Source organism: Schistocerca cancellata, chromosome 4, assembly GCF_023864275.1.
Source record: "Schistocerca cancellata isolate TAMUIC-IGC-003103 chromosome 4, iqSchCanc2.1, whole genome shotgun sequence".
Classification (NCBI taxonomy): domain Eukaryota; kingdom Metazoa; phylum Arthropoda; class Insecta; order Orthoptera; family Acrididae; genus Schistocerca; species Schistocerca cancellata.
Genome location: NC_064629.1, coordinates 720,944,427 through 720,970,893, shown reverse-complemented (window position 1 = coordinate 720,970,893; position 26,467 = coordinate 720,944,427). Strand labels below are relative to the sequence as shown.

Below are 26,467 nucleotides of genomic sequence, written 5' to 3'. Positions count from 1 at the left end.
AGAACGATGGGTTCGATGACGGTTTGGATGTACCGTGCACTATTCAGTGTCCCCTCGACGATCACCAGTGGTGTACGGCCAGTGTAGGAGATCGCTCCCCACACCATGATGCCGGGTGTTGGCCCTGTGTGCCTCGGTCGTATGCAGTCCTGATTGTGGCGCTCACCTGCACGGCGCCAAACACGCATACGACCATCATTGGCACCAAGGCAGAAGCGACTCTCATCGCTGAAGACGACACGTCTCCATTCGTCCCTCCATTCACGCCTGTCGCGACACCACTGGAAGCGGGCTGCACGATGTTGGGGCGTGAGCGGAAGACGGCCTAACGGTGTGTGGGACCGTAGCCCAGCTTCATGGAGACGGTTGCGAATGGTCCTCGCCGATACCCCAGGAGCAACAGTGTCCCTAATGTGCTGGGAAGTGGCGGTGCGGTCCCCTACGGCACTGCGTAGGATCCTACGGTCTTGGCGTGCATCCGTGCGTCGCTGCGGTCCGGTCCCAGGTCGACGGGCACGTGCACCTTCCGCCGACCACTGGCGACAACATCGATGTACTGTGGAGACCTCACGCCCCACGTGTTGAGCAATTCGGCGGTACGTCCACCCGGCCTCCCGCATGCCCACTATACGCCCTCTCTCAAAGTCCGTCAACTGCACATACGGTTCACGTCCACGCTGTCACGGCATGCTACCAGTGTTAAAGACTGCGATGGAGCTCCGTATGCCACGGCAAACTGGCTGACACTGACGGCGGCGGTGCACAAATGCTGCGCAGCTAGCGCCATTCGACGGCCAACACCGCGGTTCCTGGTGTGTCCGCTGTGCCGTGCGTGTGATCATTGCTTGTACAGCCCTCTCGCAGTGTCCGGAGCAAGTATGGTGGGTCTGACACACCGGTGTCAATGTGTTCTTTTTTCCATTTCCAGGAGTGTATAAATAAGGATCAGGAGTGGCACCAGCGCTGCCGGCCGGTGTGGCCGTGCGGTTCTAGGCGCTTCAGTCTGGAACCGCGTGACCGCTACGGTCGCAGGTTCCAATCCTGCCTCGGGCATAGATGTGTGTGATGTCCTTAGGTTAGTTAGGTTTAAGTAGTTCTAAGTTCTAGCGGACTGATGACCACAGATGTTAAGTCCCATAGTGCTCAGAGCCATTTCAACCATTTGGCAGCAGTGCTGATGCCTGGAGCACCCCCCCCCCCCCTTCCCCCCATTTGACCGTGCACCACTCAGACCCCACACCGTAGCCATTCTCAAAACTGTCTGTTTTGCTGTCTGTTATTAAAGTAAGAGGTGAACCAATGGGGAGCTACTCCCCGTATTCCATAATGGTCCAACTTCTGGAGCAATACCGAGCGGGGTGGCGCAGTGGTTAGACACTGGACTCGCATTCGGGAGGACGACGGTTCAATCCCGCGTCCGGCCATCCTGATTTAGGTTTTCCGTGATTTCCCTAAATCACTTCAGGCAAATGCCGGGATGGTTCCTCTGAAAGGGCACGGCCGACTTCCTTCCCAATCCTTCCCTAATCCGATGAGACCGATGACCACGCTGTCTGGTCTCCTTCCCCAAAACCAACCAACCAACCGACCAACCAGGACTCTGGAGCAATGTTTTGTGATCAGCACAATCAAACGTCTTAGTTAAATCAAAAGAGACGCCTAGCGTTCGAAACCTTTTGTTCACTCCATCCAGTACCTCACAGAGAAAAGAGAATATAGCATTTTCAGTTGTTAAACCACTTCTAAATCCTAACTGTGCATATGATAGCATTTTATGTGTAATAAAATGATCAATTATCCTTGCATACACAGCTTTTCAATAACTTTAGCAAACGCTGATGGCATAGAAATAGGTCTATAATTGTCTACATTATCCCTTTCTCCCTCTTTATAAAGGACAACTGATGGAACTGTGCAGTATTCAGATTTTTGGTGTACTAGGATGTGACAGCGGCTCGCTGTTGGACTGCACGGGAACGTGAGGGCACCTATACTCGTCATCAAGGTTCCGGTCAACCACCTCTGACCACCAAAAGGGAGGATCGCCTTATTGTGTACAAAGCACATCGTAACCCTTCGCATCTGTGCTTGCCATCCGAGAACAAGTAATGGTCTCAATGCAACACTGTGTGTCATCTCGTAACAGTGGTCGGAGATCAGCAGCAGCCTGGCTAGGGAATTACCGTCTCTAGGGTAGGCTGCCATTAATACGGCGTCTGCAGTGGTGCCGTGATCGGGAAACATGGACTTCTGATGAATGTCTGCGCATTGTGTTCAGCAATGAGTCACGGTTGTGCACTACCTTGGATGACCATCGTCGGCGAGTATTGCGGCGATCCGAGAGAGGTCCGATTATACCAATTTTTTTGAGAGCCACAGAGCCACAGCGGCGTTACTCTTGGTGTCAGGGTCTGAGGAGCCATCGGGTATGACTTCAGGTAACGCCTTTAGTGACTGAGGGAACTCTGACGGCACAACGGTACGTCACAGACGTCATGCGCACTCATGTCACCTCTCATGCGACATCGTGCTGCTCGTTTTCAACGCTACTATACATGGCACGTTTCTCCATGAACTTCCTGCATGATGATGTATCCCCTTGGCTAATAATATCTCCAGATCTCTCCTCTGTGGGACCAGATCGAACGTCAAAGAAGTCCCAGAGCCAGTAATCGGGATACCGTGTGCTGGTGACAACAGTAGTAGGCAAACTCGCTTCAGAAGAGGATACAACGGCTTTATTAACCCTTCCCAACCAATTAGTGCATGCAACTTGGCCAGAAGGGATGCAACATCTTACTGAGAAGTGGGCTCATACTGCCAAGTTCTCTGTCAAATTGACTGTAATCACTGAAAGAACATCACAAATCCTCTCAGCCCGTGAAGCGTCATTTCGTTTCCTCCCCCTCTTCTGAATACTTAACTTTTTTTGTCAGGCAATATATTTGCACTAGGATCGCTCATCCTTAACCACGGCCGGCAGCTGTGGCCGAGCGGTTCTAGGCGCTTCAGTCGGGAACCGCGCTGCTGCTATGGTCGCAGGTTCGAATCCTGCCTCGGGCAAGGATGTGTGTGATGTCCTTAGGTTAGTTAGGTTTAAGTAGTTCTACGTCTAGGGAATTGATGACCTCAGATGTTAAGTCCCATAGTGCTTAGAGCCATTTGAACTATTTTGAACCGTAATCACGGAAGAGATGCCGCGGTTGGTAGCCGCGTGGTCTCGGGCGCCTTGTCACGGTTCGCGCGGCTGCCCCGTCAGAGGTTCGAAACCTCCCTCGGTTATGGGTGTGTGTGTTGTCCTTAGTTTAAGTTAGATTAAGTAGTGTGTAAGCTTATGGGCTGATGATGTCAGCAGTTTGGTCCCATAGGATCTTACCACAAATTTCCAATTTTTCTGAAGAGAAAGATGTGGTTCAAATATGGTTCAAATGGCTCTGAGTACTATGGGACTTCTGAAGTCACCAGTCCCCTATAACTTAGAAGTACTTAAACCTAACTAACCTAAGGACATCACACACATCCATGCCCGAGGCAGGATTCGAATCTGCAACCATAGCGGTCACGCGGTTCCAGACTGTAGCGCCTAGAACCACTCGGCCACTCCGGCCGGCTGAGAGAAAGATGTGCACTACTGCGCGACTTCCTTTACACAGTAGGCATCCACGACTATTGAAAGGTATTAATACATCTCAGTTTTTCAAATCTGAATTGAAAATCATCTTTGTCATATGCTAGTTATTATGTACAGGAGCTCCTCGCAGTATTTTAAGGGCAGTATAATGTTAGACATATTCGTATAATATCGTAAATCACTGCTTCGTGATGATAAAATCAGCTTCTGTTAAATGTGCAAATAGTGATTCGTTACATGGAATCGTAGCATTACCTCAGATGGTTCAACAGAATGTGGTAATTAAATTCTTCATTCTCCATTTAGTCACCTAAGTCGAATATTTACACTTAAAACAACATCCATACATCGCGAAGTATGTATATTAGTTCGGTACTGCAGATCAGCTGCCTCTAGTAAAATCACAGCCAACGATTTCTTACGAATACTGTTGCAAGCAACGAATGGTATGCTGATTCGCGACTGAAGAAAATATTACTGGACATGTTTGAGTTGAACTGATAAATCTTTTGAAGTACAATGAATAAAAATAGTTGGAGAGTGGCATTTGCAAGAATGATATGTCAAGCAACGCAGATATTCTTAGTACTGCAGTCATTGTAAGAAATAAAATGAAACAGACTTGCTTGTCGGCCTTCCTGTAATACTTATTTCCAAAGTACTCGTGTACACTAGAAATCTCCCGTAATGTCAGCCGCTGCACCAAATTTTAAACGTTCTACTCCAGCGTCATACTACGCCAATCTGTAATCCGTTCTAGTCTTTTTCGAAGCTTTTGAGTAGTTGCTGAGTAGAATTTGATTGCTATATATGACTGAAGCGGGAGTTTCTGGTAGAAAATATGTAACATGTATAGTATGAAACTTCGTTCAAACCGACAGATAGCAATGGCGATTTTTATTATTAATTTTCCATATCGATTACTCAGATTTTAGTTGGTTTTGTGATTAAAAATAGTTTTCATGAGAACAAAAGTCAATACAGAAAGCAAATACGAATTACAACATATTCAAACTGTAACGCCTCATCAGAATATTGCGTTTGTGTTAGTCAGAGTAGCTATTCTGTGAAAGTTGTAGCAACGAGCGCTGTTCGAGTGTTGTTATCGCTGTTGTTCCACAATTTCTTACCATAAAAAAGGAAAATATTAAAGACACACTATGGTTTTGACTTAGAGTGGGACGTGTTCATTATTAGAGGTATATATCGCCATTTTATCCTAATGCATTCGATGTATCTCCACGATTAATATTGACGTACTGATTTATATTCAAGACTGGTGGAATAAAAAACTTTGATGGAACTAATTTACATAATGAACTGCGTTTCTTGAGATTTTTTTAACCTGAACATCAATCATTTTTCTGTTGTGTGGGATGTTATCTGGCGTTGGCTCATGGTAACGACCCTCAGAGCCTAAAACTATGGAGACTATTTCATTTTGTTTTCTGCTATTAAATATTTAAGACTTATTTGTGCTAACCAAGCTGCGAAACCATACGCGAATTGCACAGCGCGTGAATTTACGACAGTTACCATGTGCAGGAAGATCTGCCCTCGAATTTAAAATAATAATAATTGAAATTCATGCCTTTATTTGAAAGTGATTTTACGAGGCAATTAATTTTTATGAAGGAGATGGTTTAAAAGACAAGAGTAATTGTTTGAGTAACAGTCATGGAACACTTTATGTCTCCGTTGTTACACCATTCTTCAACACTTATGAAAAGATAATCTTAATAGTAAATGATTTTACTTTCAGTCAGTGTACTGACTGAACAGTGAAGGACAAAACTGATTCCTCCTACACAATTGAACTTGAGGGCTCCTGACCTTGCTGAAGGACACAGTGACTTCTGTAATGTCAGCGGAATTGCAACTGAAATTTTGTTTGCTTGCAAAACGCATTTTTGTTCAAAATGGTTCAAATGGCTCTGAGCACTATGGGACTTAACATGTGAGGTCATCAGTCCCCTAGACTTAGAACTACCTAAACCTAACTAACCTAAGGACATCACACACATCCATGCCCGAGGCAGGATTCGAACCTGCGATTGTAGCGGTCGCGCGGTTCCAGACTGTAGCGCCTAGAAACGCTCGGCCACCCCGGCCGGCCGCATTTTTGTACTTTGGTGCCTGAGTGGTGGTAGTTTTGTCCACATGAATATATTTCTTGTTGGGTGTTCTATCGTTTTCTCACTTAATTAGTTTAATACACGTATTAACTTACCTCAAGGACGGTTCCAGACTAGATCAGATTGCCATCAGTTGCAGTTTAATGACAGTATGAGAAAAAACGAAGAATCACAATTACGAGGGTGAGTCAAGTGAATACCTTAAATATTTTTTTAAAAATATAAATGCAGAAGTGGTACAAAGTTGTATCACTTTTCAACATAATCTCTCCCACGCTCAATGCAAGTCCTCCAGCGCTTACAAAGTGCATAAATTCCTTTAGAAAAAAAATTCTTTTGGTAGTCCCAGCAACCACTCATGCACTGCGTGGCGTACTACTTCATCAAAACGGAACTTCTTTCCTCCCATTGCGTCTTTGAGTGGTCCAAACATATAAAAATCACTTGGTGATGAGGAATGGCGCCATTCCTTGCTCGCTCTCTTCGTTTCCGGTTGGTGGAAGTGAACCCAGGTTTCGTCCCCAGTAATGATTCTTGCAAGGAAGTCATCACCTTCTCTTTCAAAGTGCCGAAGGAGTTCTTCACAAGCATCAACACGTCGTTCTCTCATTTCAGGAGTCAGCTGCCGTGGCACCCATCTTGCAGACACTTTGTGAAACTGGAGCACATCATGCGCAATGTGGTGTGCCGACCCATGACTAATCTGCAATATCATTCAGTGTCACTCTGCGGTCTTCCTTCACTATGGATTCAACTGCTGCAATGTTCTGTGGAGTCACAACTCGTTGTGCCTCACCTGGACGAGGAGATCTTCCACTGAAGTGACACCATTTTCGAACTTCCTACTCCATTCGTAGACTTGCTGCTGTGACAAACATGCATCACCGTACTGACTCTTCATTTGTCGATGAATTTCGATGGGTTTTACACCTTCACTACGCAAAAAAACGAGTAACAGAACGCTGTTCTTCCCTGGTGCAAGTTGCAAGTGGGGCGGCTATCTTTATACTGATATTGCGACGGTATGTGTTCATCTGCACTATGCTGCCACCTACAGGCCATTTTGCATGCCGTTTGTAGCGCGCTTACCATCTTACAGTATAACGGCGTGAAATTTCGATTTGTTATTACAAATTTAAGGTTTTCATTTGACTCACCCTCGTATCATTAGCGTAATGTCTCCTGAGGACTTGCTGTAGATTGAAACGAAGAGCGAAAAATTGAAATACACTCCGTCTTCAGGCCACAAGTGGCCCATCGGGACCATCCGACCGCCGTATCATCCTCAGTTGAGGATGCGGATAGGAGGGGCGTGTGGTCAGCACACCGCTCTCCCGGTCGTTATGATGGTTTTCTTTGACCGGAGCCGCTACTATTCGGTCGAGTAGCTCCTCAATTGGCATCACGAGGCTGAGTGCACCCCGAAAAATGGCAACAGCACATGGCGGCTGGATGGTCACCCATCCAAGTGCCGACCACGCCCAACAGTGCTTAACTTCGGTGATCGCACGGGAACCGGTGTATCCACTGCGGCAAGGCCGTTGCCATGAAAAATTGAAAAACACAATATGAATTCCGTGGAAATTCGGATCTGAAATGAGTACCCAGCGCAGCTAATCAAATTTCGTTTCCATAGTTTACACTCCGAGTGCGTCAAGAAAGCCTCGCGAAATCTTGACCTCCACATCTGAAAGGGACAGCGCTCCTTTGATGTCAGACATTCAGGCTGACTGCTGCCCTCTCAACTTCAGTTCGCGGCACAGTCTGTCTTACATGTGGTCCGAGCGATCAGTGTGTTTCACGTCTCCGCAGAGCTTGTGACAGAGTGACAACCCTGCAAACGTGTCGCGGCCAACGTTTGAGGTCTGGCGCTGAAATTCTGCACCGTTTCGAGGTGGCCGGACAGCGGCGTTCGCAACGAAAACAAACTGTGGGGACCAGAAGGCGGCGCTCACACGCCCAGCCGCAGTCCGTTCCGCGCACTCACATCCGGTCTCACACACACAGATCACATTACTTGCACGCGTGCGCAATAGTTCCCTGCCGCTGCACGAGCTGTGAAAGTCATCAAAAGTTCCCACCGCCAACTCGGAGAGGGTGATGTGCCATATCAGCTCCTCCAACACTTCGTTGTCATATTTATCGTTTCTCATCCGATTCATTGGTTGTTTGCAGTGCTAGCCATTCAATTCCAACATCATGAAGTATAGCAACAAAACAAAATTTTGTGTGTTCTTCCTATACAGCAGGGGTCACCAAAATACGGCTCATGGGCAGCAGCTAGCCTGCGACGCCAATTCATCCGGCCCGCCGTCGGTGCCTCAATTTGCTTGATAAAACATATGGAACACGAGACTTAGACACATTTTAAACTTAAATATTACGGTTATAATACTAGGAGATCTTAACATGTACCTAGACCTCCTGGCTGCTATGTGTCGTAAATTTTCTATGTTCAGTGATCAGGATTCATTTGGAAGATTTGCAAATCCTGCGCGCTCTGTTCATACACTGCATCATACATCAGCAAGCACCCTGTGGGAGAGACATCGTTGTTTCTTGTGAACTAAAACCAGCCGTTTCTGCTGCGAACCACATTCGAGGATATACACTCAATTCCCGTCGGTTCCACGCTTTTCTTGAACACACAGCAGTAAGGTGGCTCAGCTGTGGTAAAGTCCTGTTTCGTTTTTACAAGTTTCGAAACGAAAAAGATGTTTTTCTCACTGTAAAAGGTAAAGTTGTTCCATAGCTGACAAATCCAATCTGGACGTCAAAGTTGCCATTTGTGGTTGACGTCAAAACCCAGATGAATGAACTGGTCTTGAAGCTTTAGGGAAAGGATAACCTCGTCTGTGATCCCGACAGAATCAAGAAAGAATTTCGGAGATGCTACCATTGTTTGTAGCAAAACAGGAAGGAGAAAACTATTCTCGCTTTCTCTGCTTCATAGAGGTCTGTGCTACATCCCCCCCCCCTCCCCCCAGAAGATGTCAACCTTAACTTTACGAAAAAAAATTATTCGTGACTTGAAAAAGCACTTTTTGGAGAGATTTTCAAATCTTGACAGAACTGAACGTGTCAGTCGTCCTTCCAGAATCCGTTTGACTGTAACCCTGATGATGTGCCAGTCGAACTACCGTTCACTGATTTGAAGTCAAATAACTCGTTGAAAGAGGAGCACAGAGCAGGAAAGCTTGTCGAATTTTACTGCTGCTTACCTGATGCTGAGCTTCCGAAACTGAAGTAAGTTGCCGCTGGTATGGCATCAGTATTTGTAAGAACTCATGTCTGCGAGCAAACATTTTCAAGAATGCGTTATGTGAAAAATGGTTCAAATGGCTCTGAGCACTATGAGACTTAATATCTGAGGTCATCAGTCCCCTAGAACTTAGAACTACTTAAACCTAACTAACCTAAGGACATCACACACATCCATGCCCGAGGCAGGATTCGAACCTGCGACCGTGGCGGACACAGCGGTTCCAGACTGTAGGGCCTAGAACCGCTCGGCCACTCCGGCCGGCCATTATGTGTAATCAGCACGTGTAACGTTATTGACATGAATATTGAAAAACAGTTCTCTTGATTAATGACATCTTGAAAACTGAACGTCAGTATCACAAATCTTGCTAACGTTTTTTGCTGCTTAATTTGTGAGATTCGGATATGTGCGCACTAGGTCTGATGTCACTATCCTTTTGACAACTTTTTTAGTCAGTAAATGTGTTGGCTGGCGTTGTTTTTTGTGAATTTTATACTACGCACCCATGATTAACACGGAATGCTGAATTTAGTTTTTCGTCTTTTTCCATAGTTTTCGTTCTGACTTGCAAGTTCCGTACAGAATGATTATGTGACCCGCGTTCATCATTTTGTCAGTTATCCGGCCTTCTGTAAAAAAGTTTTGTGAACTCAGCTATACATCAAAGAAGGAGTAATACGTGATTACATTTGTAAGTGACTTGGGCAATAAAAAAGTGTGTAATGAAATGCACTGAGGTGCTATCTCTGACAGTATGAAGTACTCTAATCCAGCTGGCTGTTAATCCGAAATGAACTTGAATGACAGACATGAGAACGTCGATCCATGCTGCTTCAGCTGTATATCAGAGATTATATATCGTAGTGGTTGTCGAGTGGTGGTCTGCTGGTCTCTCGGCAACCCATGACCAATGGGAGAGATCTGGACAACATTCTGACTACGGTAACAGCTGAACTCCCTCTTTCCTGAGAACAGCAGGCACAACATGCGCCCTTACTTCAATGTGTGTGTGTGTGTGTGTGTGTGTGTGTGTGTGTGTGTGTGAATTCTAAGGGACCAAACTGTTGAGACCATCGGTCTCAAGACTTGCACACTACTTATACTAAGTTATGCTAAGAACAACACACACACACACCCATACCCGAGGGATGACTCGAACCGCCGGCGGGAGGGGCCGCGCAATCTTATTTTTATGTTGTTGAAAGATATCTTCATGGAGACCTCCAAAACAGGACATAGACACCGGCCTTAACATGTCAAAAATGTTACGGCTGCTGTCCAATTTAATGGCTATGTGGTCGTGTGGTGCACCCAATGGCAGTCCCTACCCTCACCCCAGGAGCTGACCTCGTAATAATGCAATCTGGTAACGGTTGTTCTCCTCGGAGATTCCACACACGGTACCACCCATCGTGAAGCTGTATGCATAATAGGGAAGACTGAACAGACGACGTGGCACCACTCTTGTGTTCGGTGTTATCGATCGTATCACTATTAGTGCACTTCTCTGCTGCCACGTCCAGGGAGGTCGGGAAAATGGCCATGGTGCTAGCCTCAGACGTTTTCGCACTGTTCCTGGGTACATTTGTCTCGCTGCGAGCAAGGTCATTTCCTACCTCAGGGTGCATGACGAAGATGTACGATCCTATGCGGCCAACCGAACAGTATATGAGGACTATTCGGAAAGAAAGATCCGATCAGTCGCGAAATGGAAACCACTGTGAAAATAAAACGTGATTTATTTGCAACAGTTAGTTACATCTTCCAAATACTTCTCTACATAGTCGCCGCTCCGACTTAAACATGTGTCGTAGCGTTGTACCAACTTTCCAATACCCTCGTCATAGAAGGCAGCGGCCTGTGCTTTACACCACTTCCGTACAGTGGTTTACAGCTCGTTTTCTTTGCCAGAATGTTGTCTTCATAGCCAGCGGTTCATGTGAGCAGAGATAAAACTCAAAGGGAGCCAATTACGGGGTGAATTGTGGGTGATCAAACATTTTCCATCGAAAATGCTGCAGGAGGATCTTCATTGCCCCTGCAGAGTGGGGCTGAGAATTGTCATGAAGAAGGAAACACATGACAGTCGTGTTATGTAAGCTGCATGACACCAGGCGAAATCTCTCTCCAGCTGCTCATATTTGGTGAGAGACACTATTTATCCAGACATATTTACGTGCTCACTGTGCGCTCAGAACTGAAAAGAGCAACGTGACGCGATCGACGGGCGTCCTAGAGCCACTGCCCAGCACATATGTGCAAAGCTTCATCGGATTTTCACTGTGATTTCCATTTCACGCCTGATCGGACTTTTCTTTCCAAATAGCCCTAGTACCTGACCTTTCAGCCACTAGTCCCATAGAGCCATTGAAATCCAACATTCCGTAAAGTTTGGCGTTCATGAACCCAAAGATTGTACGAGGGCTATTCGAAAAGTAAGGTCCGATCGGGCGCGAAATGGAAATCACAGTAAAGATCTGATAAATCTTTACACAGATGTCTTGGGCAGTGTCTCTAGAATGCCCTTTGATCGCGTCACGTAGCTCTTTTCGGTTCTGAGAGCACAGTGAGCACATAAGGAAACAGTGTCTCCCGGAGGGGCAAGTGAGAGATTGTCCCTGATGTCATGCTGCCCACATAACACAACTGCCATGCGGTTTCTTCTTCATGACAATTCTCGGCCGCACTCTGCAGGGGCAATGAAGATGGCTCTGAGCACTATGGGACTTAACATCTGTGGTCATCAGTCCCCTAGAACTTAGAACTACTTAAACCTAACTAACCTAAGGACAGCACACACATCCATGCCCGAGGCAGGATTCGAATCTGCGACCGTAGCAGTCCCACGGTTACGGACTGAGCGCCTAGAACCGCTAGACCACCGCGGCCGGCAAGGCAATGAAGATGTTCCTGTAGCGTTTTGAAACGTCCCCTTTGAAAAATTATACAAGACTGTGCTTAAACTGACACACAATATTTTTTAGCGCAACGCAATCTGACTTCCAATAATCCCTACAAAAGAATGGCCTTGACTAACATTAACCTATACCTTTCACAAATCACTTACCCCACAAAAATCTTCGTTACTCGAACTACTGCAATACAGCGAGCGCCACTACTGCCAGCTAAATAACAGATTCAAACTACGGAAGGCACTAACTACTGATAGGCGTAGTTAGCAAATGAAAGATTTTAATAGAGAACAAACAATGTATTTACCTTAATAGTCATAATATATATAGCAGTTCATGACATCCATTATCCATTCTCAAAATTCCGCCATCTCACTTCCCACATCCACCACTGCTGGCGGCTCACCTCCAACTGCACAACGCTGCGCGCTGTTAACAGTCAACTGCCCAACGCTACAATGGCAGACAACAATTCAAACTAGCCACAGACTGCACACAGCACAGCCAGTGATTTTCATACAGAGTGCTACGTAACGTTGCCAATAAGAAAACATAAACAGCCTACTTACAGTTTTCGATGGGAAGTGTTTGATCACCCAGAATACAGCACGTAACTGGATGCTCCTGAGTCTCATCACTGCTCACATGGACCACTGGCTTTGAAGACAACTTTTTGGCACAGTCAACGAGCTGTAGACCAAGTAAAGAGAATTGGTGAAAAGATCAGGTGGCTACCTTCTATGACGAGGGTACCGGGAAGGTGGTACAACGCTAGGACAAATGTGTAAGTCGAAGTGGCGACTAAGTGAAGGTAATAAAAACATTTTTGATTCTCACAATGGCTTCCATTTCGCGACTGATCGGACCTTAGTTTCGGAATAGTCCACGTATATTCGCGCGACAGTCGTGGGATCCCGAGCGTCACGGGCACATTATTCCGGAACAATAAACTGCACTCTTAATGGGTCACTATCTTACTTCTATCAAGTTCTGACATGTGCTGCAGGAGTCGGTCCTTCTTACGCGAGACACAACACGATCTTGTCATAAACAGCATTCAAATGTAATTCATAAATGAGAAATCCGCTACACTACCTTTCTTCATACACAGAACTAGCGAACCCTGCAATGCTTCGCAGTTGCGCTAAATGCGAGGGCTGTCCATAAAGTAAGTTCCGATTGATCGCGAAACGGAGACCACTATGATAATCAGAAATTTTCTGCGATAGTTAGCTCCAGCTTCCAGCCATTGCTCTATATAGTCGCCTCTCCGACTTAGACATTTGTCGTAGCGTTGTAACAAGTTTCCAATACTTTCGCCATAGAAGGTAGCCGCCTGTGCTTCCCGCCAATTCTCTACGCTCATCTATAGCTCGTTGTCTGTGCGAAAATGTTGTTTTCATAGCCAGTAGTTAATGTGAGCAGAGATAAAACACAGAGGGAGCCATCTGCGGTCTGTAGAGTGGTGATCAAACACTTCCCATCGAAAACGCTGCAGGAGCATTTTAATTGCCCCTACAGATTGTTACCAATAATTGTCACGAAGTAGGAACCGTATGACAGTTCTGTAATGTGGGCTGCATAACATCAGGCGAAATCTCTCACCAGGACTCAATACGTGGCGGGAGACACTATTTTCTACGCATCTTTACGTGCTTACCATGCGCCCAGAACTGAAAAGAGCGAAGTGATGCAACCGACAGGCATTCTAGAGACACTGTCGAACACATCTGTGCAAAGTTTCATCGGATTTTCATAGTCGTTTCCATTTCAAGACCGATCGGAACTTACTTTCTGCATATTCCTCTTATATGTAGGAATTGGATATACATCGTAAACTCCTTCCCCCACACTCTCTGCCATCTCCTCCGCCCGCTCTCTTTGTCCATCTCCTCCTCCTCCTTCTGTTAGCGCCTCTTCCCCACTTTCTTAGTTCTCACCACCTCTTTAGGTCCATTTTACCGCCCCTCTGCTTCCACCTCAACTTTCTGATCTTGCACCCTGTTTATTCGTATCGCATACGAAACCCTGATTGGGAATGAAAATCACTTAAAATGAATGGGTAAATCGTTTGTGATCATTGGTGTATGGGGTATGAGGGAGACCTCTCCAGCTGCTGGATCTGTGACTACAGCAGCCTGTGCCCGTTCGAACGTTTATTTGAGTATTGTGTGAAATTTTGAAGTAAATCGGCCAATAACTTTGTGAGATTTTTGGTAACATTTTCAAAAAACTATTTCTCTTGGTTAGTTTAGGTTAGGTTAGGTTAGGTTAGATTGATAGTGACCGTGCCAAATATCTCACGAAATAAGCATCAAATGAAAAAAAAAAACTACAAAGAACGAAACTCGTCTAACTTGAAGGGGTAACCAGATGGCGCTATGGTTGGCCCGCTAGATGGCGCTGCCATAGGTCAAACGGATATCAACTGCGTTTTTCTAAATAAGAACCCCCATTTTTATTACATATTCGTGTCGTACGTAAATAAATATGAATGTTTTAGTTGGAGCACTTTTTTCGCTTTGTGATAGATGGCGCTGTAATAGTCACAAACGTATAAGTACGTGGTATCACGTAACATTCCGCCAGTGTGCACGGTATTTGCTTCGTGATACTTTACCCGTGTTAAAATGGACCGTTTACCAATTGCGGAAAAGGTCGATATCGTGTTGATGTATGGCTATTGTGATCAAAATGCCCAATGGGCGTGTGCTATGTATGCTGCTCGCTATCCTGGACGACATCATCCAATTGTCCGGACCGTTCGCCGGATAGTTACGTTATTTAAGGAAACAGGAAGTGTTCAGCCACATGGGAAACGTCAACCACGACCTGCAACAAATGATGCCCAAGTAGGTGTTTTAGATGCTGTCGCGGCTAATCTGCACATCAGTAGAAGACAAATTGCGCGAGAATCGGGAATCTCAAAAATGTCGGTGTTGAGAATGCTACATCAACATCGATAGCACCCGTACCATATTTCTATGCACCAGGAATTGCATGGCGACGACTTTGAACGTCGTGTACAGTTCTGCCACTGGGCAAAACAGAAATTACGGGACGATGACAGATTTTTTGCACGCGTCATTCAACAACAGCGGTAACGTAAACCGGCATAATATGCACTATTGGGCAATAGAAAATCCACGATGGCTGCAACAAGTGGAACATCTGCGACCTTGGTGGGTTAATGTATGGTGCGGCTTTATGGGAGGAAGGATTATTGGCCCCCATTTTATCGATGGCAATCTAAATGGTGCAATGTATGCTGAATTCCTACGTAATGTTCTACCGATATCACTACACTGCATGACAGAATGGCGATGTACTTTCACCATGATGGATGTCCGACACATAGCTCGCGTGCTGTTGAAGCGGTATTGAATAGCATATTTCATGACAGGTGGATTGATCGTCGAAGCACCATACTATGGCCCGCACGTTCACCGGATCTGACGTCCCCGGATTTCTTTCTGTATGGAAAGTTGAAGGATATTTGCTATCGTGGTCCACCGAAAACGCCTGACAACATGCGTCAGAGCATTGTCAATACATGTGAGAACATTACCGAAGGCGAACTACTGGCTGTTGAGAGGAATGTCGTTACACGTATTGCCAAATGCATTGAAGTTGACGGACATCATGTTGAGCATTTATTGCATTAATGTGGTATTTACAGGTAATCACGTTGTAACAATAACAACATGCGTTCTCAGAAATGATAAGTTCACAAAGGTACATGTATCACATTGGAACAACCGAAATAAAATGTTCAAACGTACCTACGTTCTGTATTTTAATTTAAAAATCCTACCTGTTACCAACTGTTCGTCTAAATTTTGAGCCATACGTTTGCGACTATTACAGCGCCATCTATCACAAAGCGAAAAAAGTGGTCCAACTAAAACATTCATATTTCTTTACGTACTACAGGAATATGTAATAAAAATGGAGGTTCCTATTTTAAAAAATGCAGTTGATATCCGTTTGACCTATGACAGCGCCATCTAGCGGGCCAACCACAGCGCCATCTGGTTTCCCCCCTCAAGCTAGACAAGTTTCGTTCTTTGTAGTTTTTTCGTTTGACGCTTATTTCGTGAGATATTTGGCCCGGTCACGATCAATGGACCACCCTGTATATATATTTTCCCCATGTCCTGTCGAACGTTTATTAGACTATTGTGCAAAAACCTGAAGTAAGTTATCCCGCATCCGGCCATCCTGATTTAGGTTTTCCGTGATTTCCCTAACTCGCTCCAGGCAAATGCCGGGATGGTTCCTCTGAAAGGGCACGGCCAACTTCCTTCCCAATCCTTCCCTAATCCGATGAGACCGATGACCACGCTGTCTGGTCTCCTTCCCCAAACCAACCAACCAACCTGAAGTAAGTTGGTAACGAACTTTTCGAGATTTATGGTAACAACTTTAAACAGCGGCTTCTGTTTATATAGTAGTATAGATATACGATGATGATGATATTTGGTTTGTGGGGCGCTCAACTGCACGGTCATCAACGCCCGTAGAAAGTTCAAATTTTTTTCACAGTCCAATTTTGCCATTGTCACGAGTGATGATGAAAATACGAGGACAACACCAATACCCAGCCCCTGAGCAGAGAAAATCCCCAACTCGGCCGAGAATCGAACCCGGGACCCCGTTGTCCAGAGGTAGCAACGCTAGCCACTAGTCCACGAGTATAGATATACGAGGACAATTTTTTCAATTTTTTTTCAGCGTTCGATCGGTCGTGACATTGAAACCACAGTGCTAATCCGATGAAGGTTTGTGCAGATGTGTTGTGCAGTGTTTCTATCATGGTCGTCAGTCGCGCCTTGTTGCACCTTTTAGTTCTGAGCGCATAGTCAGCACTTAAAAGATGCCTAGAGCACTTGTCTCGCATCAAGTGCGTAGTGCGTGCTGTCATTCAATTTCTTCATTCTGAGGGTTCGAGATGAAGCTGGTCGGGGAAGGAAGTGAGTGTCTGTCGATGATTTGTTCAGCAAGTAGATCAGGCGATTATAGAAAATCATCTACGAAGGGCAACTCAGAACTAACGAAGAAGGAAAGGGGTGATCTGGTATTGTCGTTCTTCATGACAATGCTCGGATGCACATTGCAGCTACAACAGAGACGCTCTTACAGTGTTTTTTTCGATGACAAGTGTTTGATCACCCACCATACAGACAGGACTTGGTTCCCTTTTCGTCTCTTTACTCAAGTAAACCGCTGGATACGAGGACAGCATTTTGTCACAGACAATGAGCTACAGACCAGCGTAGAGAATTGGCGGAAAACACAGGCGTTTCTTCTGGTCGTTCTCTGTGTGGGAATTAATTCCGACGTCTGGGAATCCTGGGTGATATTCACTGCACTCGGAGTCTTCAGTTAAGTTTTTATGTCGTACAATCGGGTTTTATCTTGCAGTGGCTTTATTTTGTAAATATTTTCAAAATTACCTCTCAGATACCTTATTTGCCACTTCGTTCACCAGGTGCCCTTTTTCTTTGTCTGTACTAATGGCTGCCATATGATTCAGTAAATCTTGGTAGGCGGGGCGCTCTAGTACGATATGGTCAGGTACACCACACGCACACATTTGTAGAACTTTTCCGTCGCCTACATAAATATTCAGGGTAGGGTCCATGGCCCGTTAGGCAGTGACTTACGCCTCTCGTAGTTCCACGAACAGTCAGTTTAATCATAATGCGGTTTTTTAATGTCTATTGAGACGTTAACACACAACATTTGTATTTCACAATGTATGTGCCGATAACAGAGAGGGCTCTACCTCAGAGCTCTCTGTGCCGGCCGGAGTGGCCGTGCGGTTAAAGGCGCTGCAGTCTGGAAACGCAAGACAGCTACGTCGCAGGTTCGAATCCTGCCTCGGACATGGATGTTTGTGATGTCCTTAGGTTGGTTAGGTTTAACTAGTTCTAAGTTCTAGGGGACTGATGACCTCAGATGTTAAGTTCCATAGTGCTCAGAGCCATTTGAACCAGCCAACTACTTTTCTTAACAGACATTCAGTAAATAATTTAACAAGTTCATTTTGTATTTTTCCCTTACCTTTAACTATTTCTACTTATGAAACACTATCATCTCCAGGTGCCTACCCTTCCTGCATACCCCACACGCCTTTGAACATTTCACCTGCTATTACTGCCGGAGTATATTATTAACTACTTATTTTTCTGATTTCTTCAGCTATTTATATATTTAAATCATAATTCGAATGCTAGAATAATTTTAACGCTACTGTTAGTAATCGTATTACAGGCGATCTTGTCTCATGACATGCGACGTATACCCAATGGAAGTTTCTGTTTTGTGGTTTTAATATTCTCATTGTTTCCAATCATTTCTTTTATCAAATTATCATTGACAATCGATTTAACTGTGGTTTTTCCCTGGAGTAATGTCTCAAGGACACATATGTTTTTCTTCTAGACAAAGAAACATCTGTGGTTTCTGTTATGACGCCCGAAGTTTCCCACTGAATATGTAAACTTTATTTCTTGTTCTACTGTTGCATTAACTTCCACCCTTTCGTCATGTAGTAGGACTTCCATTCATTTATCAGTCTGAGCAACTCTTTGTGGGAGCTAAAATGTCCCTTTCGTGTCTTCCGCGGCGCTTACATGTCTCGTGTTGCCCCACCCGCGGCCACGGCTAGTATCTATGCATTCTTAGCGAAGTGCGGCGCGCTATATTACGTGACGTATTGCTCCACAGATTTGCTCACAAATGTAAATTTTCGGACCTGGATTAACCGTCAGCATCGCTACAATATTAGAACAGTTGAAATAAGAGTAGCCAGCTTCACTTTGAGCCACAAGAAAGGTTAAAATTGTCATTTTTCCTAAGTCGTGCTTGGGTAGCTCAGTTGGTAGAGCACTTGCCCGCGAAAGGCAAAGGTCCCGAGTTCGAGTCTCGGTCCGACACACAGTTTTAATCTGCCAGGAAGTTTCATATCAGCGCACAATCCGCTGCAGAGTGAAAATCTCATTCTGGAGACTTTCAAAATACTCTGCAGTCTAATCACTAGATTGGCAATCGAACACCACAAACAGCCGCTACGTTGTCTCCAAGGGCTTCTAGAAACCCTTGCCAATAAAGCTAACGTTCTGATATGAGTTTTCTGCTTACAGAGCACATGCTCGCTCATCATATCGGAGCATTCACAGAACACTGGAATACGACTAAGTCGAATTCCACGCCTACGCACGGAAATATCTTTTCAAATTCCTGTAGACCCCCTCCAGGCGAATGACTTGCCTATCACTGAAGATCATTCACTCCTGATTTCATACACGCTACACTTCAAATATCACCGCAACATCTACATCTACATCTACATCTACATCCATACTCCGCAAGCCACCTGACGGTGTGTGGCGGAGGGTACCTTCAGTACCTCTATCGGTTCTCCCTTCTATTCCAGTCTCGAATTGTTCGTGGAAAGAAGGATTGTCGGTATGCTTCTGTGTGGGCTCTAATCTCGCTGATTTTATCCTCATGGTCTCTTCGCGAGATATACGTAGGAGAAAGCAATATACTGCTTGACTCTTCGGTGAAGGTATGTTCTCGAAACTTTGACAAAAGCCCGTACCGAGCTACATAGCGTCTCTCCTGCAGAGTCTTCCACTGGAGTTTATCTATCATCTCCGTAACGCTTTCGCGATTACTGAATGATCCTGTAACGAAGCGCGCTGCTCTCCGTTGGATCTTCTCTATATCTTCTATCAACCCTATCTGGTACGGATCCCACACAGCTGAGCAGTATTCAAGCAGTGGGCGAACAAGCGTACTGTAACCTACTTCCTTTGTTTTCGGATTGCATTTCCTTAGGATTCTTCCAATGAATCTCAGTCTGGCATCTGCTTTACCGACGATCAACATTATATGATCATTCCATTTTAAATCACTCCTAATGCGTACTCCCAGATAATTTATGGTATTAACTGCTTCCAGTTGCTGACCTGCTATTTTGTAGCTAAATGATAAAGGATCTATCTTTCTGTGTATTCGCAGCACATTACACTTGTCTACATTGAGATTCAATTGCCATTCCCTGCACCATGCGTCAATTTGCTGCAGATCCTCCTGCATTTCAGTACAATTTTCCATTGTTACAACCTCTCGATACACCACAGCATCATCTGCAAAAAGCCTCAGTGAACTTCCGATGTCATCCACCAGGTCATTTATGTATATTGTGAATAGCAACGGTCCTACAACACTCCCCTGCGGCACACCTGAAATCACTCTTACTTCGGAGGACTTCTCTCCATTGAGAATGACATGCTGCGTCCTGTTATCTAGGAACTCCTCAATCCAATCACACAATTGGTCTGATAGTCCATATGCTCTTACTTTGTTCATTAAACGACTGTGGGGAACTGTATCGAACGCCTTGCGGAAGTCAAGAAACACGGCATCTACCTGTGAACACGTGTCTATGGCCCTCTGAGTCTCGTGGACGAATAGCGCGAGCTGGGTTTCACATGACCGTCTTTTTCGAAACCCATGCTGATTCCTACAGAGTAGATTTCTAGTCTCCAGAAAAGTCATTATACTCGAACACAATACGTGTTCCAAAATTCTACAACTGATCGACGTTAGAGATATAGGTCTATAGTTCTGCACATCTGTTCGACGTCCCTTCTTGAAAACGGGGATGACCTGTGCCCTTTTCCAATCCTTTGGAACGCTACGCTCTTCTAGAGACCTACGGTACACCGCTGCAAGAAGGGGGGCAAGTTCCTTCGCGTACTCTGTGTAAAATTGAACAGGTATCCCATCAGGTCCAGAGGCCTTTCCTCTTTTGAGCGATTTTAATTGTTTTTCTATCCCTCTGTCGTCTATTTCGATATCTACCATTTTGTCATCTGTGCGACAATCTAGAGAAGGAACTACAGTGCAATCTTCCTCTGTGAAACAACTTTGGAAAAAGACATTTAGTATTTCGGCCTTTAGTCCGTCATCCTCTGTTTCAGTACCATCTCGGTCACAGAGTGTCTGGACATTTTGTTTTGATCCACCTACCGCTTTGACATAAGACCAAAATTTCTTAGAATTTTCTGCCAAGTCAGTACATAGAACTTTATTTTCGAATTCATTGAACGCCTCTCGCATAGCCCTCCTCACACTACATTCCGCTTCGCGTAATTTTTGTTTGTCTGCAAGGCTTTGGCTATGTTTATGTTTGCTGTGAAGTTCCCTTTGCTTCCGCAGCAGTTTTCTAACACGGTTGTTGTACCACGGTGGCTCTTTTCCATCTCTTACGATCTTGCTTGGCACATACTCATCTAACGCATTATGTACGACGGTTTTGGACTTTGTCCACTGATCCTCAACACTATCTGTACTTGAGACAAAACTTTTGTGTTGAGCCGTCAGGGACTCTGAAATCTGCTTTTTGTCACTTTTTCTAAACAGAAAAATCTTCCTACCCTTTTTAATATTCCTATTTACGGCTGAAATCATCGATGCCGTAACCGCTTTATGATCGCTGATTCCCTGTTCTGCATTAACTTTTTCAAATAGTTCGGGTCTGTTTGTCACCAGAAGGTCTAATATGTTATCGCCACGGGTCGGTTCTCTGTTTAACTGCTCAAGGTAGTTTTCAGATAAAGCACTTAAAAGGATTCTTTGTCCCTGCCACCCGTTTGAACGTCTGAGTCTCCCAGTCTATATCCGGCAAATTAAAATCTCCACCCAGAACTATAACATGGTGGGGAAATCTACTCGAAATATTTTCCAAATTATCCTTCAGGTGCTCAGCCACAACAGCTGCTGAGCCATGGGGCCTATAGAGACATCCAATTACCATGTCTGAGCCTGCTTTAACCGTGACCTTCACCCAAATCATTTCACATTTCGGATCTCCGTCAATTTCCTTCGATACTATTGCACTTCTTATCGCTATAATACACTACTGTATTCCTATACTCTTGAGGGCTTACAATCGAATGGCTCTGAGCACTATGGGACTTAACATCTGAGGTCACCAGTCCCCTAGAACTTAGAACTACTTAAACCTAACTAACCTAAGGACATCAAACACATCCATGCCAGAGCAGGATTCGAACCTGTGTCCGTAGCGGTCGCGTGGTTCCAGACTGAAGCGCCTAGAACCGCTCGGCCACAACGGCCAGCTGCTTACAATCGACTCCTTAATTACACTTCTCAACACCATTTCCGCCCAAGAAAGCACGAAGCTGGCTTCATACACCCCACGAAAACTAACTATTGACTTTCCGATTCCCTCGAGCACCAAAGCATTTTATGAAATTATTTTATATCGAAGCGTTTCTACCAGTCAGGTTCAAGATCTGAATACATGCACTCCATGTGGACACCCCTTGCTCCTACTATTAGCACTTCTCTGTAGAGTGCTGCCTCCTGTCAGCACTTTTCAGAAGCTTTTTCTAATGAGAGCTGGAGGACGTCTCCTGACATTTAGTACTTAGCGTCGTAGCCTTTGACCACAATCCGTTTAGAAACATTACCGAAAGACTGGCCCACAATGTCCAGGCTGACCAAAAGCCGCCACTCCGAGACACTGGAAGTTATCTCTGGCCTTCACAGTAGCGAACAGAACGAACAAACAGATGCGGCCAGATCTTTTTCTTTTGCTCTTGTCTTATCCCGTATCGTCACCTTATCCAGTATGATCCTTAACATATAGGGTTGAGGGAGGACATCGAAGAAGTTCGAAGAAGGACAGCTCGTATAGTATTATCACGATATAGGGGAAAGAGTGTCACGGATATGATACGCGAGACGAGGTGTCAATCACTAAAACAAAGGCGTTTTTCGTTGCGGCAGGATTTTCTCACGAAATTACCATCTCCAACGTTCCCCTCCGAATACGAAAATATTTTGAAGACACTCACCTACATAGGGAGAAACGATCATTGTAATAAAATAAGAGTAATCAGAGATCACTTGGAAAGATTTATGTGTTCGTTCTTCCTGTGCGCTTCTAGAGCGTGGGGCGGTAGATAAATATTTGGAAAGTGGTTCGATGAACCCTCTGCCTGGCACTTAAGTGTAAATTCCAGAGTAGTCATGTAGATGGAGATGTCACGGGGCTGGCTTGTTAAAACTGGATTTTTAGTTGTTAGTGGAATTTGGTGACTGGACGCCCTTCTTGTCGCTACCCACTCCCCCTCCCCCTTGCTCGCCCTCCTGGGACGTAATTTTTGTAGCCCATCCGTTTGCGTTTACTGCTATCTGTGCGAAAGTATGAGGAGTTTTCGAAATGTTTGCGGATCGTGTAAATGAGGTGGAACGTGGGTACCACCCTGGTATTACCTGATCTAGGCTGGCCGGCACACCGCCCCTCGTCGCTAACCCACTGGACGGATTCGATCCGGGGCCAGAGCTCTTACCCGAATCTAGAAAGCAGAGTTCTAACGCGCGATTATTAAGGAGGGCTAGATGGGGTCCAATGATATGTTACAAAGTCGTTTTCATCAGAATACAACCGCTTTTTTTTACATAGATCTTTATTATTTCCATGCAATATCTTTCGTTTGTTCGTTAATAAAGTCTTCGTATTCTGTGTGAGAACCTAACTAGTTGATGCAGTGGTTAGCACACTGGACTCGCATTCGGGAGGACGACGACTCAAACCCGAGTCCGGCCATCCAGATTTAGGTTTCCCGTGATTTCCCGAATTCGTTCCATTCCAGGCAAATGCTGCGGTTGTCCTTTTGCAAGGGCACGGCCGAGTGTCTTCCCCATCCTTGAGACAATTCGTTCTTGTGCTCCGGTTCTAATGACCTCGTTGTCCCATTGGAGACTCTGCTTTAAAACAAATGCTTTACATATACGTCTCAACAGCTTATGATCCCTGTAAAAATCACTGTTACATACATACAGAGTTACGAGCTACCAAAACTACGGGTCGGTAGTTGTGGTACAGTACATAAATGACATTGTAAATGGTAAGATTACCGGTAGTATTTATTACTAGTGTTGGTAGGGAAAAAATGGTTCAAATGGCTCTGAGCACTATGGGACTTGACTTCTGAGGTCATCAGTCCACTAGAACTTAGAATCACTTAAACCTAACTAACCTAAGTACACCACACACATCCATGCCCGAGGCAGGATTCGACCCTGCGACCGTAGCGGTCTCGCGGTTCCAGACTGTAGCGCCTAGAACGGCTCGGCCGCCCCGGCCGGCTTGGTAGGGAAAGAAACATAAATGAATGTGTGAGAGATAAACTGGGCGCTGACGACTTCTCTTCGATTTTTTTTGTTTGTTTGCTTGTTTTGCACATAATTAGAAGAATTGACTAGTTCATATACCTAAAAAATATAAATTGCATTTTACAGGTAATAAAAGTTAGTTAACAGTGTAACTTCTGCGTGTTTATGTAACAAAAGCAATTACTTTTGATGCAAAAAAAGTTTACATGCACAAACATAAAAGAATCTATGTAATAATTGTATTTATTTGGTACTCAACAGAGTGTTAATCATCAAGATGAAAGGCATGAGCTTCCTGATATTATTGATAACTGCGGAAGTTGCTTGTGAATAAAAGAAGCATGTTTGATATAAGCTCGATGAAGTACTGAAGCGAAGTTTGATATGTTTTTGTTTTGCACTTTTTTATTTTATTTTTTTTACTACAACCTTCTTCTGTTCCATGTTACAAATCAACAATTTTCGAATAAAACCAGAATCAAGCATTGACAATTTAAGTTTTGCTGTACACACTGCTTACTTTTAGTAACAGACAAGAGAATAACTTCGTAGAACAAAAACGTTCTGTAAGTTACATGGCCCTTCATATATCCTCACTCACTTTCTAAACAGTTCACCATTGCCAATTTCCAGGAGAACCTAGTAAAAGACCGATCGCATATGCAAACAAGGCTATCGAAATGAGGTAAACCCCAATAGGTATGCAACATAGTACAGGTAACGCGGTTACGAGGATAGTTGACCAAAGCTACAAGGGAAACTGCCATAGTGTATGCTGACCTATGGTAGTGTACGGTAGCCTACTTTACATAAGTATCAAGGGCTTGACAAAACGGCGAGAAATGTAATGAACATAAAGAACCTGAGTTTCGTAACACAAAGTCACAGCCAAATACTTCTCCTATCTCTGCCCATCAGAGCAATCACATCGTCCCTGACGACCACGCTGTCAACTGAGAGCAAAATCAAATAAATAAAAGAAGCCACAGGAATTTTAATTACGAAGAAATATTTCTTAAAGTCGAAACTAGATTTCGGCATGGCTTCCCTAGCCTACTACGAGGATAAGTAAAGCATCAAATGTCCCTTCCTCTGACCTTTGTGTATGATGATCAGGTGATAAAATAAACAACAAACTAACAAGGATAAAAACCAACGGAGAGAGAAAATTTTCTCATAAAATTATGATTTAATCCCTATCACATAGACCAGTATGCAACACAGGAAACGGACCAATAGAATCAAGATTGCTATTACTCTCGATCGCTGATGGCCGTAAAATTTTTTGAGTGATAGCTTGGCTAACCTCAATTAGTGAGCACTCGGGCAGCTCGACGTCATCGAGGAAATCTAATAACTCGTGTCAGCTGTCGTGGACGCTGATGTGTTTGGGATGGCTTTCGTTACGAGAGCGCCGTTATTAAGGTCACCGGACGGTTTGCATATGCATCAGCTGAAGCAATCATGTTTTCATCACTGCACTCCTCATCAGATGACGGGAGAACAACATCCCCCCACCTTGCTGCCACTTGCGCTAGTCGAGCTTCCTCCAGAATCACCATACTGGTTGCGTGATTGAGAAAACTCTTTTTCCGCAGCTACTTCAAATATTATTTTGGAATGTCAACGTTGTAAATAAGATTTCCGCATGGAAGTTTCATAGGGCACACTCTGGTGAGAGATAAAACACGTTTCGAATTATTTAATGTTTGTTGTTATTTTTAGATTTACTATAGTGGGCGTCAAGGATCACACGTTCAAGGTAATCGACGTACTGCGCACGCTATTCCAACTCTGTATCGTGTTTCTGCTGTTACATCTACATTTTGCACAAGGTCACTTGTGACACGCATTACGATAACATAGAATATGTATTAGACTGCAAATGATAACTCGTATGGCTATGTCGACTTCCCGGTTTCACGGTTCCGATAATCTCTTTCTGTAACATTTTATACGGAGCTGCAACAGAAGAGCACATTCTTAATGTAGGGAGAGAAATATTTTCTCCTAAAGTCGATAGTTTAAACCTTACATTTTCACATGTAAGACTTTGTCACGAATTTGGAAATTTTCGGTTCTTTGTATAATCACCAGATGCCAGATTTCTACCTTCCTACAGTTTCAGTTCGTCTTGGGTATATATTGACTAAATACTACATTTTAATCAGCTTTCTTCCATTGAAACACTGTGTTTTTGTCTAGTTTTTAAGACACTGCACGAGAATTTATGCACCCATCCTTATAAGATTCCTATACCTGTTCTGCATGTTACGTAGGGTTTAACACCACATGATTTTGT

At 44.5% G+C, this 26,467-nt stretch overlaps 1 protein-coding gene and 1 pseudogene across 1 annotated transcript in view; one reads left to right on the top strand and one right to left on the bottom strand.

The window, feature by feature from the left end:
- LOC126184689 (galanin receptor 2a-like) overlaps positions 1–26,467 on the top strand; it is a 442,192-nt gene that overhangs the window by 180,036 nt on the left and 235,689 nt on the right. The window lies entirely within an intron of this gene.
- On the bottom strand, positions 7,196–7,312 carry LOC126185575 (5S ribosomal RNA; annotated as a pseudogene).